This window comes from Podarcis vaucheri, assembly GCF_965113315.1.
Source record: "Podarcis vaucheri genome assembly, chromosome: 1".
Lineage (NCBI taxonomy): Eukaryota > Metazoa > Chordata > Lepidosauria > Squamata > Lacertidae > Podarcis > Podarcis vaucheri.
In genome coordinates this window covers 90,172,095-90,188,586 of record NC_138759.1, presented here as the reverse complement: position 1 = coordinate 90,188,586, position 16,492 = coordinate 90,172,095, and the positions used below count along the sequence as shown (strand labels likewise).

At 44.9% G+C, this 16,492-nt stretch overlaps 1 protein-coding gene across 1 annotated transcript in view; it reads right to left on the bottom strand.

The window, feature by feature from the left end:
- Positions 1-16,492, bottom strand: part of IGFBP5 (insulin like growth factor binding protein 5) — a 40,444-nt gene that overhangs the window by 13,442 nt on the left and 10,510 nt on the right. The gene's annotated exons all lie outside the window — the stretch shown is intronic.

Sequence of the window (16,492 nt, the reverse complement as noted above, 5' to 3'; positions counted from 1 at the left end):
CAGGGAAAGGTTGTAGATACCTTTTTAGAAAATGCATTTCAGAAAGAGAAATATGGGGAAGCATAGAGATTTGCAAGAATAGAGGTTTCCAACCTGATCAAGCTGGTTTTTTTCAGTTGTAAGAAAAGCCCTGCTAGATCAGAGCAAAGGCCTATCTGTCTCCAGCACCTCGTATTCACAGTAGCCAACTAGACACACATGGAATGCCCACAAGGAGGATGTGAGCACAATGGCCACCTCCCACTTGCATCCCCCAGCAACTGGTATTTAAAGGCAAGATCTTGAAGGTAGCACATAGTCACCTTATGCCGAAGCATTAGATTTGGATTCAATGGCAACTTTAGTTGCTATTGCTAGGAGTATATGTGTGTGCATCTGTACATGCATTGGTGATGCCAAAATTCAGTTTCAACCTTTCTTTTGGATCCCTGCCTCACACAGCTTGCCAGTGGAGGGGGAAAAGAGAGATCACAAGTAAAGGACATCCTGCAGTTTTCCATGGATCTCTGTGCATACGCTGAGCAGGCGTCAGCTTTTCAAAGCAAGAAGAAACCTCAGCCAGGTGGCAGGCTTAGCTGCAAACTGGTTCGACTGGTTGAAATTTAGCCGGCTTAGCAACCCTTGGTGGTCTCTGTCTGTAGGAAAATCTACAAGACATCTATCAGTTATAGTGGAAATGGGGTGGTGGGGGGGAGGAGGAAAAGGGTAGCAGTGATGGTGGTGAGGAGAAACTCAGATATTAAAGGCTGCCTGGAGTTGAAGGAAAGGAGAGCTGGAATTCTGAAGGGCAGAGGTCTCTTCTCCTTTCCTCTCCCTGCACAGAAGCTTGGTAGGATTATGCAGGGATCGTATGTCCCTTGGCTAGAATGCAGAGGAGCGGGTTGCATCCGGTGGAGCACACACACTCGGCCTGGGCTGTGTCACCGATACCGCATTGCGCTGATACCTGATTCCCCGGCTGGTTCTCGAGGCTCACTCAAACTGCCTGAACCTGAGCTGCCCCTCCAGCTGGGCTTTTGCACGACACTCACTTGATGCAATCAGGATCCACCACCTACGTCAACCACACATTAGTGTTTTCTAAACAATCTATGAGGTCCCCCTCTCCTTTGGTACTTTGCTGTTAATCTCCATGTACCACCAACCTCCTGCCTTTCCAGCCTGGATGGAAGAAGAGTCCCTAGGAAATCTGCAATGGCTTTGAGGGGTGCATAAAAAGGCAACATGGGTTTTATTATTCAGCACTGCAGGCAAAAGAAGAGGGGATGCCTCTGAGGTGGGACAGAAATGGTGCCTCTCCCCGCCTGGACAAGGCTCATACGTGACTCAAGCCTGATCAAGTTCTTTGGCATCTGGGGCAAAAAACGCTCCCTGGGTGTGGACAAGATGCTAAACCTATTGAATTTGGTATATATATTGCAGTTGACTGCAGGAATAAATAGTTTGGTAAGACCACTTAAGGTTTATTATCCCTGGCAAACAAAGCCATTCTGAGAAGTTAATATGTGGCTTTCATGGAGTCATGAGGTTAACAAAAAGGAATGTAATACTAATGCAACAAGAAGAAGGAAGAAGTAAAGTCTGAGGAGACACACTCAACATGACAATGAGTGGTTACTCAAGAAGGAATAAACAAGGCGACAAATAGTTTGCATTTCTATCTATCACCCACCCACTAAATCAAGTTGCTTTACACCAGGGATGTCCAACAGGTCGATCGCGATCTACTGGTAGCTCCCTGAGAGGTTTTGGTAGATCGTGGTCAATCGCTGGGTAAAATAGAATCTGTCCCCCTCGCACCACTTTCCATTGTTGCACGCTCTGTAGAACAGAAGGACAGAAGGCGGAGTTTGCTCATTGAGGCTATTTGTTTCCCCAGTGATCTCTTGGTGAGTGGCTGTTCCTCTTTCTTCCCCGAAACCCTTAAAAACAGGGCTTTCCTCCTCCTCCCTAAAAAAGCTCACCAACTTTGACCTGAACCCCAAAAAAACAGGGGTAGATCACTGCCAGTTTTTAATTCTGTAAGTAGATTGCAGTCTCTTGGGAGTTGGCCACCCCTGCTTTACACCAAGCCAAGCCAAGCCAAACCACAGTCCATCAGCAGAATGACTTGGGAGAAGCAAGGCAGCCATGATCACCTTTCTCAGAGGGCATACATTTGTGCTAAGCTGTGATGCACGAACCAGGCCATTATCAATCAAAGAGGGCTCCCCATAAGGCAATTAAGTCCAGAGACTAAGTTTACATAATTGTGCCGCAACGTAGACTACGGTATTTATCAACTAGATAGTCAGGATATTCCTCATGAGTTTCTGATCTGTGGGTTATTACTCCACGTCCTATGCAGATACATAAGAAAACTTTATGCCTAAATGGGTCATCAGAATCACCTGCTCATAGATATCCCTTGAGCTCAGATTGCCTCCCTGGAGAGTTGTGATTAATGGGATAATTTCTGAGCAAACTGCTGAAATGTCCTGCTAGGGATGATATTTCTCCATACTCACAAAGACTATTACAGTTACCCACAGGGCCATGCAGAATAACATGCTGAAATTGACAATATTAAGGTGAAAGCAATCTTTCCTCCTTGGATGAGATGGAGCTAGAAGCTCTACCCAGCTCAAGCAAGAACTGTGACTATGTGATGTAAGGACCTTCACCTTGTTACCAAATATGCCAAGTTAATTCATTTAAATTACATGCAGTATTTTGCCTGAGAAGGTGCGTCATCGTTTTTGGTTTTTAATATATATTTTAAAAACCCACCTTTACTTTCATCCTTGAATTAACTGGGAAGCAGTATAAGTGGTTGAAATCTGCAGTCCCTTTGGACTCCAAGAAAGGGAGCCTTTACAGCTGGATAATAATACCTTCAAACAAAAGGCCTTATTCTAGACAGTCTGAAAAGTGAGACGAAGCCCTTAAGGCAGTAAGGGGTGAAGCAAGGATTCCGGTTGCCATTGAGTTGGAGGCATGAAGAGAAAGCCCATGTAGAGACAGCGGGAGGCTGAATATGGATCAGTTAGAACATGAAGAACCATCACATCTTAGGATCATGCTTGGGACCCACACCCTGATGATGTCAGCTGGTGATGTCAATGCCTCTGAATTTCCAAAAGAGCATCAGTGTCAGTTTCCAGCTTGCCAAGCCAAGGCTGAATTCACTGCCAAGCCATAGCTCACGAGGCCAAAGAATGAGTTATGGTCAAGTCCCAGGGACTTTTTGGCTTCTAAGTGAGGGCAGCAGCTCATATCCAAAGGGTTGGAAAATGCTTTGGGTGCTAGTCATATTTTCACATGTTGGTTGTCAACGCTTGTTAAGAGCTTGTGAAGCAAGGATTGGTGGAACTGGGTATGAACTTGATGTGTAAAATGGTGTCCTGAACATGTATACTGACTTTCATTCTGGTTATCTCAGTCTCGAAAGCAGCGATCACATTACAGTGTATTTTCTATTTACCTTCACGCTTTTGAAAAACAGGTTTGGAAGTTGAGCTGGTACCAGAGCCTGAAACAAAGAAGTGTGTCCTCAACACTTACACTAAATTTCATTCTGATATCTCTGTGTTCAAGAAGGTTGAACAAGCTGTTGCACTGAACAAACTGTTGAATGGACCAGTGGCTAAACCAAAGGTCTTGTTTCCATTACTTAGGCCAATGAACAACACTTGCAGAGACAGGTAACACTGCACTGGGAGGAATCACACAACATACTGCAAGGAAGCACAAACAAGCAATGCACTAGGAACAATATCATTTTAAAAACACACACCATGAAATTCAATGAGAAGAGAACAATCCTCTTGTTTGTGGCAGTTTTGACAGAGCTGCGGGAAAGGTCAAAGCAATTCTTGGTCATGCATGATAAAAAAACTAACCATAAAATAATATAAAAGGGGGATCAAAAATTTCCATCTGCAAGCTTGAACTTGTAAGGCTTGGGATAAATTATTGGAGCCCAACTGTAATACTTATAACAACTAGGATGTTTAGTTCATGTTGCACCTAGTAAAAAAATGCTATGTTTTAAATGAAATTATGTCAAAGGAGCCTGGAACAACATTCACACTTAATTTTCTACTGTGCAACTCACTATAACCCCTTAGCAGGGGGAAAGACTGCTGTTGTAGGCTTCAATTTTCTACCCCTTCCCCACCCCCAGCTCAAGGGGCGCTTTAATTCCCACTATCAATGAACCTATTGTTTATAATATAAAAGACATTGATTCACTTAGAGGAGGTTAAGAGGAAAACCAATGAATATTCTTAATGAGCTTGAAATATTGGCAGGTTGTAGGCACAAAGTGAGATTACTCACAGGTGCTCAGAGGAGTTTTAGAAATAGAAGTGAGAGGTGAAGTCAGAAAAAATAGAGAATATGGGGGGGGACACGGACGGGACCTTCCACCAGACTATTTCATTTGTCAGCCCAACAGTCAAAGTGTTACAAGATGTGCAATTGGGATGTCTTTGATTCTGCTCAAAGGAACACTTTTAGCATAGCTATTGGTAGGCAATTGGTCTTTTGCAGAGAAGCACTACTTGCAGTGCCATCCTATGCATGTTTTCCCATAAGTAAGTCACACTGTGTCCAAGGAGGCTTGCTTCCTAGTAAATGGGTTTTGAATTTCAGCCTTAACTTGCTCCTGGGTATCTCTCAGGATCTGGGCCCCACCCAGCAGGAGCAACATGTACCAATCTAATGTACTGTTCGATTGTTTTCATCTTTAATTTTAAGAACCCTTTACTGTTGTAATATTGAAATAAAGAAAGATAGTCATTCATCAATGGACTCCATCATTAATTGATAGGTTCTGCAAAGCCAGTGTTCCAGTTACTAACAAAAGGATTTCCTCAGGCCTATACTCTCTTCAAATTATCTAAAGTCAACTTGTTCATATACATGATGTCCCATGTCTTGTTCAGTCCATCCGAAATGCTGGTTGGTCTAGATTAGTTTAATAACACCCCCATAGATCTGGTGTGGCCATTGTAAGGTTGCAACTGCCTTCGCTGACTGCTTAATGTGTTCTTGGCAAGCTCCAGAGATTAGGGTTGCCAACTCTTAAAATCAAAAATTCTGCTACTGGGTGAGACCTGGGGGTGGAACCCTGAGCAAATCTAGCGGCAGAGCCAACCTGCGGGTGGTGGAACATAACACAAAAGTTGTCTGTTCACATGTGTCCCACTTCTTCTAAGGGGGAAGGAGTGAAGGAGGAGGCAGGGGAGGCTGGCCTTGGAACTAACTTTCACTGGTCTGGAAATAAATCTAGCCAGGTAGCTTTCTCCTCCCCACCCGCTGTTGGTTGGCAGTCCTATTGGAGACTCAGTGTTGACATTTAATAATTGCTTAAGACTGCATCTGGAGACCTCCAGATGTTTTTTGGACTCCCAACTCCCATCAGCCTCAGCCAGCTTGGCCTGATGTGCAGGAATGCTGGGAGTTGTAGTCCAACAATGTTGGGAGGGCACCAGGTTGGGGAAGGACGTGTTAGGATTGCATTCTTGCATTCCACAGCTCAGCTACCTGTCATTATCTTGCTCTCTTGTTCTTGAATTTAGCATCCCTCCTCCTCCTGGGAACTGCCAGGCCAGCTTGACGAGATTACATCACTACGGCCCTCCCCTGTGATCTCCATGCTGCCTCAGTGCTTCCCTGGTACTGCAATAATGTCCTATGTATGCTACCCAGAAAGAAAAAAGAACAACAACCCCACTTTCCCTGTTAGGATTTTCAGTATAGATTATCAACAACTCTCTAGACTTGGAAGCATGTATTCCATGGAATGGGATCCCCACCAGAAGTGTCTCTCTGCTAGCTAAAAATGGCTGGGTGAGGGGAGGAGGAGAAGACATGCATGTTTAGAATCAGCTCCAAGGGGTGGTAATTGGATAGGGATCTTTTGCTTCTAAGGCTCTGGTTTGGGCTCCCAGCCATGCGAGTGGTGAGTGAAAGCTGTTATCGGGGGACAGCTGTTTGGTGTCCAGCTAAGGGGGAAAGGGTATGGGAATTCATCACAGTTCAGTTCCTAGAGGTCAAGTGTCTGTGTAGCAAACTGCACCCCCTCTCTGCTTATACCTTCTAGGTGCACACGGGAGACAAGAGATGTGATCTTAAGAAAGTGCTGTGTCTCCTGATTGAAGGAGAAGCACAAAAGAGTGAAGACAAAATCCCTTCTGGGCATGTGTTCACTCCGATATGCTGATTTTACAGGACCTGTCCCCTGCAGTCCTCATACCACAGAGACCCTATGTAACAGCAGATATTGATCCCCAGGTTATCAGACCGAAAAAGGCCAGTCATGCAAATACCTCTTGACCTGCAAAGTGGAATTAAGAAGGATTTATGCAATAGGAGGGGGAGGAGAAGGAGCTGAAACTTTACAAAAGGAGGCACTGCCATGAGGATTTGCTATGCACACAAGTGGAAATTCAGCATAGCAATGTCTGAAAGAAGAATCTAAAGGAGGGAAGACACACGCTACACTTGACAATGTCTGTGAAGCAAAATGTTCCTAGAATCAGAGAGCTGGAAGAGACACTGTTGGGTCATCCTACTACCCAAGGGCAGAATATCCCACACCTAAAAGCATCCTTTGATTGATGCCTCGCTGATGAATGCCAACCCTCCAACTGATTAAGATTCTATTTTCCCTGTAGGCTGCTTATCCTACCATAGATCTAGTCATCTCTTCTTAAACTCCAACCCATTAAAAAAAATCCTTAAAAATGTAAAGCAATGCAAAATCATACTTGCGTAGAAGATTTTTAAAAAGTAAGTAAGTCAAGAACCGCAAATCTCAATCAAGGAAAGCATTGCTTCCATGTACACTGAAAGATAATAAACTGTCTTGTAATAACAACTGCACACAGGATAGGATTGGAGAGAATCCAAGCAAAGTTCATCTGGAACTCTCAAACTTTGCTCCCACTTCCAGAATAGATAGTGCTATTAAATCTAAGTAGCACTGTAATGCAGTTATCTGCAATGGCCAGATATTGCTGGACTTTCAATGCTCATCAGCACCAGATGATGGAAGTTTTAATCCATCCACATCTGGAGGGCCAGAGGTTCCTCACTTTTCCATAATGTAAAGCTATATAAAGACTTAACCTATTAACTCTTTATAGGTTATCTACAAGCTTGTAGGTTTATCTACAAGCCCCACCCTCTGACACCCCTCCCCATTTTAGCCAAACCATGCTACTTCTGCGATCCCTGAAAACAGCAGCTGTAGGAGCCATTATAAAAAGACCCCAAAAGGGCATAGCCAGCCCCACTAGCCATCTATAATTTGAGCACCAAGTTAGCCTATTTCTCCTGGTTTACCTCATGATTTTGATCTTCTCATCTTGACTTTATAAAAACCTATGAGACCCACTTCCTCATACTGTGTTTTGTGAGGTTTTAGTGGCCACTACCGGACAATGTGATAGACCCATCGCATAGCAAAGTTTGAAGACATTATGGCACCAATCAAGTAACTGACACAACTCAGGTTCACCTCACCCCTCCCCATTTTCTAGTCAGAAGTCTTGTGCCTTTAACAGCTGTCTGAAAAGCAGAAATTCAACAAGTGTAGTTCCCCTACATGGGAAAAAGATATACCTGTTGAACTTTGACCGTAATACAACTGTTAAAGACACAGATTCTGCTGGGATGTGAGCTTGGGGAAGCGGTGACCCACTTTATAATAATTCAAAGCCAGCCAAACAAATCCCACAATGCACTTCACTGCCTGTGCTGTGCTATATTGAGTACCAAAAGCGTTCCTGACATTCTAACGGGACCACTTAGGCTCTGAAGAATCTGCTTGGTTTATGCTGAGTCACTCCGGCGTGTTGTGAAGAATGCAGTATGTGAAGTGTAGGGTTGCCAACTTCTCTCTCTCTCTCATTTGGCAGAGCCCCGGTGACTCCTGACAGCTGTGTGACAAGCAGAAATGTAGCTTATCTCCACCACTGCTTCTTCAGGATTTTGTTTTGTTTGTTTTGATTTGATTAATTCTGCCACATTATGGATTTGCATTATTGCTGTACTTTATATACATAATATACATACATACATATATATGTACATCTATCATGTTATTTTAATTTTGTCCTTGTTAGATGCCTTGAATACTTTGTCGAAAGCTTGGGGAGATCACACACACACACACACACAAACACACACAAACACACACACGCTCCTCACAGCACCAGAAAAAGTACATTTTTCCATGCCTGAAGCAATAATACATAGCTCTCACTCCACACACACACCACATTCCAAAATGAAGTAAAAATGTGAAGTACAATTTAGCTGACAAAACACTCAGCAAACAACACATACTCTCTGGCAAGTGAAGGGTGTCAACAACTGCGATTCCCTTTTGACCTCACCACAACTCCCATCCCTCTGCAAAGTTTGCTCTTGGCTTGCTGTACAAGGTAGTATTTTAATTGCCAGCAGTAGATGATACAGCAGAATCTTACAGCCATAAAGTTGCACCATGTGTTATGAATGTTATGGGTCTATCACTCTCAAGTCAATGGTGACAAACCAAGCGATGCCAACCATCTGCTAAATAGGTGGGCAAGCACTCAGCCCATGAAACAGGATTGCTCACTTGCATATTGATTGCTTTTCCTCCAGTGTCTCATGCTACAGATGATACTTCAACAATACTGACTCCATATTTTTATTTGGTAATGGCAGTGTATGTGTGTCTTCAGGCAAGATGCCCTTACTGAGCCTCTCTCCCTTGCCACAGACACTACAGGCCATTTGCTTGCTCCATCCTTTTGGGTCCAATCTGCACCACTGCCCAGAAACATAGAAACATAGGCAGCTGCCCTATATCAAGTTAGACCATTGGTCCCTTCACCTCAGGACTGTCTACACCAGGGATGGGGAACCTGTGGCCCTCCAGATGTTGTGGGACTCCAGCCCCCACCATTCTTGACTATTGACTGTGATGCTGGGGCTGATGGGAGTTGGAGTCCAACAACAGCACCTGTGAAGAAATGTCAAAGGCAGAAGGTTTAGTGAGACCTTGTGGAGCTGTTGTAAGATCTTAGGGAACACATGAGATTGCAGCAAGATCTTGTCGGAGGTTGTTGCTACTGCTGCTTCTCCACTAGTGGAGGACATGGAGTGGGTGGGGTGGGGTGGGGTGCTGCCTGTTGTGGTTCTGCTGCCTGAGGTGGCTGCTTCAGCCCACCTTGTAGGCTGGCCCTGCATTGGACTCTATAGGCCTCACTTCTGAGACAAACTGTTCAGTCAGTCTTCTCCAACCAAGTGCCTTCCAAATGTTTTTGAATTGCACTTCCCTTCATCCTTGACAAGTACCCATGCTGGCTGGGGCTGATGGAAGTTGTTGTTCAAAATATCTGTGGTTGGGTTAGTAGGTTGGAGAAGGCTGTCCTAGACTTAGACCATATTCACACCATGCATTCAAAGCACTATGACACCACAATAGACAGTCATGGTTTCTCTCTCCCAAAGAGTTCTAGTTTGCAGTTGGTTAAGGGTGCTGAGAGGAGACCCCTACTCCTTGTATAGAGTTACAATTTCCAGAGTTCTCTGTGAGGAGGGATTGATTGTTAAAGCACCCTGAGAATTGGAACTCCTTGCAGGGAATCAGGGTCTCCTATTCAACTCTCAGCACTCTTAGCAGGCTACAGCTTCCAGAATTATTTGTTGCTGTTTGAAGTCACATACTAGCACTTTAAATATATGGTGTGCATGTGGGATTACACTGTTGCACCAAAAGTTGAAGCTTGTACTCTTGTAACATTATTTCTGAAATAGATATGTTGGATTTGAAAATGGGGAGGATGTAAAACGTGACATCCATTTCAGCTGTTTTTATAAGAAACCTCCCATTGCAAGCAGAAAAGGCTCTTTTAAACCAGTGCCCACCCCCCACATTAGCAGCTCCCTTGATAACCTCCACCTGGGTTGCTTTGCTACCTTCAGTGGCAAACACAGACTGGCTGTCTCCATCAACAACCCTACAGCTAAAACAAATCAAACAAGGCAGCCCAGGATCCAACATAACAACATCTCAATCACACAAGGTTTCTGAGCTCCCTCAATGCCCCCCCCCCCCCCGCTTCTTAACATTGCTTCTCAGTGCTCAGCAGGATTGGTCCCCCAGGGCAGCTGCTTGGAGGACAAACACCTGGTGACTTAGGGAAACCCATTCACAATGTTATTTGCTCTGTTTGTTTACACAATGTATTTCTGTCCTTGTGTTTTGGCTGAAAGGGGGGATTTCAACAAGATCCCTGAAAGGCATAACACTGGAAAGGGGTGGGGGTGGGGGGGGGGTTGAGTGATGGATAGGTGGGTACTTGAAACAGTAAGCTCCTTAGAAAGCGTGGCCTGGTCTCAAAGGAATAGCAGAATCATTATTTCCTTCTCCTTTACCCAACCGAAAGCTGAAGAATTGCCTCGATTGGCTGGGGGAGGGGGAGGGAGGTGGGTGGGGTGGCAGAGGGGGAGCCAGACAGGTTTCCAAGCCATCCATCAATCAGAAATTGCCAGGTCTAAAAGCATTACTTTGATTAATCAGCACAATTAACCTATCAATGGATCAGGGGCAATTAATTAAAAATATTGGTTGGATTTGCCAGAGCCATCTGGTCACTCTAACAGCAAGGCTCCTTTCTGTGGTGTATATGGTAAGAATTGCCTACCGAGGTGTATGTGTGTTAGTTAGGACAAGTGAGCACACACAGAAAAAAAAACATTATTATGGATGTTTCCCCTTGGGTAACTTTGATAAAAATTTTGAACTCTGACCCTGTTTTAAGCTCATTCAACCTTGGGAGCCCTCCAGCCAAGCAGCATTAATCAGTTCTGTAGGTGAGCCCTACACACACACACACACACACACACACACACACACACACACACACACTACACATTGGACTTCAACTCCCACCAGCCCCAGTCAATGGCCAGGAATGATGGTAATTGCTGTTACCAAGATGCTCAGTTCAACTGGATGTCTGCACATGTCCCAGAATTATGTGCTTCATATTACTTTTGCTCTGAGACCATTGCCAGGAACTAGAGGAGGCTTACAGTAGTGTAAACTTAAGTAAAGAGTAGCTCAAGTGATGTCCCTTGAGAGTGGTGAATTGAACTTGTGTGTGTGTGTTCACATTGTAGTATTTTTGAGCACAAATAAATAAGAGAAAACAGCATCTAAATCTGCTTTAAGTATGTAACTGGTCCACAGCCTAGAAATTACTCATTAGAAACAAGCAGTTGCGGCACCTCCCAACATCAACTCCTTTGGCTTGTGTTTGCAATTAGAAAAATGTAAGGGAACAAAAACTCTGGATTCTTCAGAGCATCTTCAGAAGCTTGCCAAACAAATAAATTGTTTTTCCTGGACCCTGTTTCCCACCCACCCTTTTCCAAATTCTTCCCTAACCCCACCCTTCTCTCCACCTCTGGATAGACTGGTCCGACAAAGCCACAAAGTGCTGTTGAATAATTTGCCCTGGCAGGGTTCACAACCAGGTGCCACATTCTGCAGAAGCCTCCCTTCTTCCTCCAGGAGGAGAATTCACAAAAAGAGTCCTCACAAATTGTAAGGGCCATGTTGCCAGCATTATTCCCACTCACAGACGAAGGTTCTGCATCTTGAACAGTTCACACGGCAGCCGGGAAACAGGCACCATTGGATTTCCATGTTTTTCGATGGATTTTTAACTGATCGTACTTATAGCTCACTCACAATTGCTTCCCATCCGGGGGACTGACCAAGACCACACTCATGCAGGACCAAGCTAGACATGATGTGGGAGATCTATGTTTAGAGTCTCCTTTAAAACACCCCACACATACTGTGCTCTAGGGCCCCTTAACTGGTGCTGGAGAAGGGCAGTCTAATCCTGCCCACACTTGATGCCAAAGTTAGTTTTAGCCTATAGAGGAAAATTTATTGGTGCCCAAGTGACCCCTGGAAGCAGTCCCTCCCTCCTAGTGTAAACAGCAGCTTGGGGGTGGGTGGGATTTTAATCAGCAAAATGGCACAAGGGGGAAAGGGGGTTAATTTTCCTCCCACTCTGTTGTGATCCTGTCTAATCCTGTCTAATCCTTCCCCCCTGTAGCTGCTATTATGGGTGGGGAGATGGTTTGCACTGAATCTTGCTAAAGTCAGTGCTTGGATGGGTGACCCCTTGGGAACACCACACTAGGCTGCAATATATAACTGAAGGAAAAGAAAGAATCAAAATAAAACACACAGTGGGTAGATGGGAGGGATTGTCTAACGGAGTCCAGTTCCTAATGGGTTAAATTCTCAAGCCAACCACCGACATCTGCATCCTTTGGAAAGTCTAGGGTGGTACTTATTTGCACATGCAAACACCTACAGCTTGCATCTACACACTGGAGGACCTAGATGCAAATTGGGGAGCCTTGGAGAGTGAACTTTTGCAGTATGTTGGTGGGCAGATCCTACCTATACCAATAGCGAATGTCTTCTCTGATTGCTGATCTGGTATGTATCCAGAACAACACCATTAGGCACAAAAGGGAAGGCTTAGGTCTGGCAGCAGCTAGGAACCCTGTTGATGAACTGCAACTCTCATCAGCGCCAGGAAGCATGGCCAATGGGCCAAGCATCCTGAGGGCCAAAGGTTCCCCACATTTGGCTTAGGGGAACCCCAAGGTTTATGCAAGAGCAAAGGGAGGGAAACAATTTTAGGGGGGAAATTATTGCGAGGGACCCCAAAACAGCACAGTGAGGAGTCCTGAGTGCTGTTGGGGGGGGAATACAAACAGACAGGGTGAGGGGAAGGGGGAAAACAGAATGGAATACCCTCAAAGCGGGCAAGGTTGGCTGGCATTTCATAACGCAACATTTTGTTGCATTCTGTTCTTCTAATGCCTGTGTGAGCTGCTTGGCTTTTATTCACTTCTAATCCTAACAATTAATATGACTCCCTTGCAACCTAGTGTACTTAAATATTTTACAACAGGGGGCGCTGTTGAAACGCACAAATTTACATATGCTAATTTAGATGCAGAAGTGCAAATTTAAAACGACTCAAATTTACATTTCCCAGAAGGCAAGCCAATCAGTTTCTTCTTCAAATTACCCCCAATAATTTTTTGAATTCACCTGCTCCCCACTCAGTTCAGTTGCATGAATTTTACCCATAACTCCTGATTAACTTCCCACCCAGACAATCCAAGTCATGCTCTAAAAATTGGCTTCTCCCCAGCTGCTCCCACTTCTTTATCACATCAACATTACCCTTTCTAAATTAAAAAAATATGAGACAAGGTTGCTGGTGATGTTCTTTCTTTTGGGGTGGTGGCAGAGTTGCTTTGAAAGCCAAGAGCTGATCTGCCCCTGCTCTCCACATTGGGAGAGTCAGTGACCATGGGCCAGACACTCTCTTTTAGCCTAACCTACCTCAAAGGGTTGTGGTGAGGATACCATGGGGAAAGGAAAACCACCTTGAGTTCCATGGAGGAAAAGGTGGGATAGAAATGCAATGTAATGCAATAAAATAAATTTGTGAAATGCACATTTCCACTTTCCTTCCAGGGATATTGTGCAGAAGGAAGCTATTTCTTTCCCCATACATATAGTGCCCTGCAAAGGAAATGGAATCTTAATTTCCCTTCTTCCCATGGTCATTTGTGCTGTCATTCCATAACACAGTGTGCTGTGCAAAGAAGTACCAGTACAACTGCAGTGCAATTTGCTTATGCTCAGGAGTCAGAAAAAGAGCCAGCTTCATTGCACAGCTGATGAGTAGTGTTGTCAGTGGTGCTGACACTTGGCTCCCTCCTCTCAAAAGCAGGAACCACATGCAGATCAAAAGCCAGGCTCAAAATTCCCAGAGTTCCACCTCCTGCCGCCCCCAGTGATGTAGTGGAAGGGCAATACATGGGAACACAGCTCAGGGGGGTAGGGGTCCTTTTATCATCTGTCAGAGCACCAGAGTAATTGCCAGACTCTCTCTCTCTCTCTCTCTCTCTCTCTCTCTCTCTCTCTCTCTCTCTGGCAAGTGAACAAGGTGATATTCTGACAGATTAGGAGAGGAAATGGAAAAATGAGAAATTACTCAATTTCTTCCTTTTGTCTTCAAGGCCATATCACTTTGATCAGCAATTAATTTTGGAAGAAGGCTGCCGCCAGCAAGGAAATTGGTGAGGGGGCGGGGAGCAGCAAGCCTGCCCACCCTAAGAGCCTGCTATTCAGTCCATTGGCCATATAGAACAGCTCTGGTATGCTTATCTGTTGTCCAGTGTTGGTAACCATGAGGCCAAAGAGGTCTAGATTTAACCCAGAAGGCCCCTAAGGCAGGTGGGGACCCTCACCTTTTTATATTTTTTGCAATGGAAGAACATTAGACATCTTCTAGGTCTGCCTTTGCTGGCTGAACATGACACCTCTGCCTCTTTATGCCACCTTCAATAACTATCCAGAAAACCAAACAGCCTGGCCTGCTCTTCTTCTTCTTCTTCTTCTTCTTCTTCTTCTTCTTCTTCTTCTTCTTCAATAGTTTATTAAGGATTTTCTTGTTTTACAGAAGTAAGTGTACTGGCGGAGGTTTGATCTGTAGGAATCAGCAGTGAGGCTTTTCAGAGCATGGAGTCAAGCATTATCAGCTGCTAATAGCTGTAGACGCGGGTGGCGCTGTGGGCTAAAGCCTCAGCGCCTAGGGCTTGCCGATCGAAAGGTCGCGGTTCGAATCCCCGCGGCGGGGTGCGCTCCCGCTGCTCGGTCCCAGCGCCTGCCAACCTAGCAGTTCGAAAGCACCCCCGGGGGCAAGTAGATAAATAGGTACCGCTTACCAGCGGGAAGGTAAACGGCGTTCCGTGTGCGGCTCTAGCTCGCCAGAGCAGCGTTGTCACGCTGGCCACGTGACCCGGAAGTGTCTCCGGACAGCACTGGCCCCCGGCCAATAGATGTGAGATGGGCGCACAAACCCCAGAGTCTGTCAAGACTGGCCCGTTTGGGCAGGGGTACCTTTACCTTTACCTTTAATAGCTGTAGATAAGACTGTTTTTAAAGGGAGAGCTACAGAAGCTGCTTCAATAGTTGGCAAGGAACCTGGTCACTGAAACTCTCGATGTGAACTCTTCTTCCATAGCAAAGTCGTCAGGTTCACTGCTGGGTTTCAGGGAACCTCACTTAGCCTTTTGCTTTTTTCCCTTCCTTCCTTCCTTCCTTCCTTCCTTCCTTCCTTCCTTCCTTCCTTCCTTCCTTTCTTTTTTTAAAAAAAGTTTTGCTAATCACAACTTCTGCAAAGAGAAGTTGTGAATCTCAGTTTGTTCAGGCAGAATGACGGAATCACAGAAATGATAGCAGCAATCGTGAAACTATGGGACTGGGAAACCTCTGATGATGGCCAACTATTCTTCTAGGTTCTGCACTAAGCCAGGACCCCCAGCAGCCATTCCTAACTATCAGATCAACCCCAGCCAGAACAATAATAATGCAGAAAAATACAGCCTAGGATGATTCAAAGGCTTGCAAACAGTGGAAATGCCAGAGATGCTTGGATTACAATGATTAAGTTTAGTAGAGACTATGCAGGTGGATTTTGCATGCAGAGGATGGGCTAATAATAATACCTTTATTGTCAATGTACAACCTGTGTACAATGAAATTAAGGAAAGGCAATTAATTCCTAGGATATTCCGATGAGCATACATGCACACACCCATCTGAGTGGGAAGGATTCCTTATATAGGTCAACTTCTCAGTGTTGGTGGTCTTCAGTTAACACTAAACATTAATGCTGTGAATCCTTATGTAACAACTGTTAGACCCTCTTTGTGGGCATGTATGCACTACATATATAAACCTCTTTAAGTTTTATATGGTCCTTATTTAAAACATCAACAGCCAAGGAACAGAGGAGGATGGAAGTTGAGCTTGGAGATGAGCCTCATCATTGACCAGTATGTCCAAGTCATACTGGTATTAAAAACACAGAAGGTGCAAACAAAGTGGGGGTAGAAGTTTGCATCTCTCTTTAGTGATTCCTTAGCAGCTTCTACTTGAAGAGAAGGAAACATGTTTAAGACAGGCTTCCTCAATCTCGGGCCTCCAGATGTTTTTGGCCTACAACTCCCATGATCCCTAGCTAGCAGGACCAGTGGTCAGGGATGATGGGAATTGTAGTCTCAAAACATCTGGAGGGTCAAGGTTGAGGAAGCCTGGTTTAAGGCTACAGCCTTAGCACACATCCTTGGTAGCATGCCCTATTGAAATCAGTGGGTATTTAATTTTAACTGATCCTGCACAGGATTGGGCTGTAATCCTAAACCCTCTTACTAGGAACTAAGTCTTGTTGAATCCAGATCTGCTACTCATGTGGCAAGGAGGAGGCAGAATTCTGACGTCACTCAACAAGGGTGGGGAATTGCCAGATGTGTCCCACCACAAGTCCCAATTTGGCCTGTGAGGCCAAGATTACCTGCTCCACACCTGATAACATATGCAGCAGGGCAGGTGAAA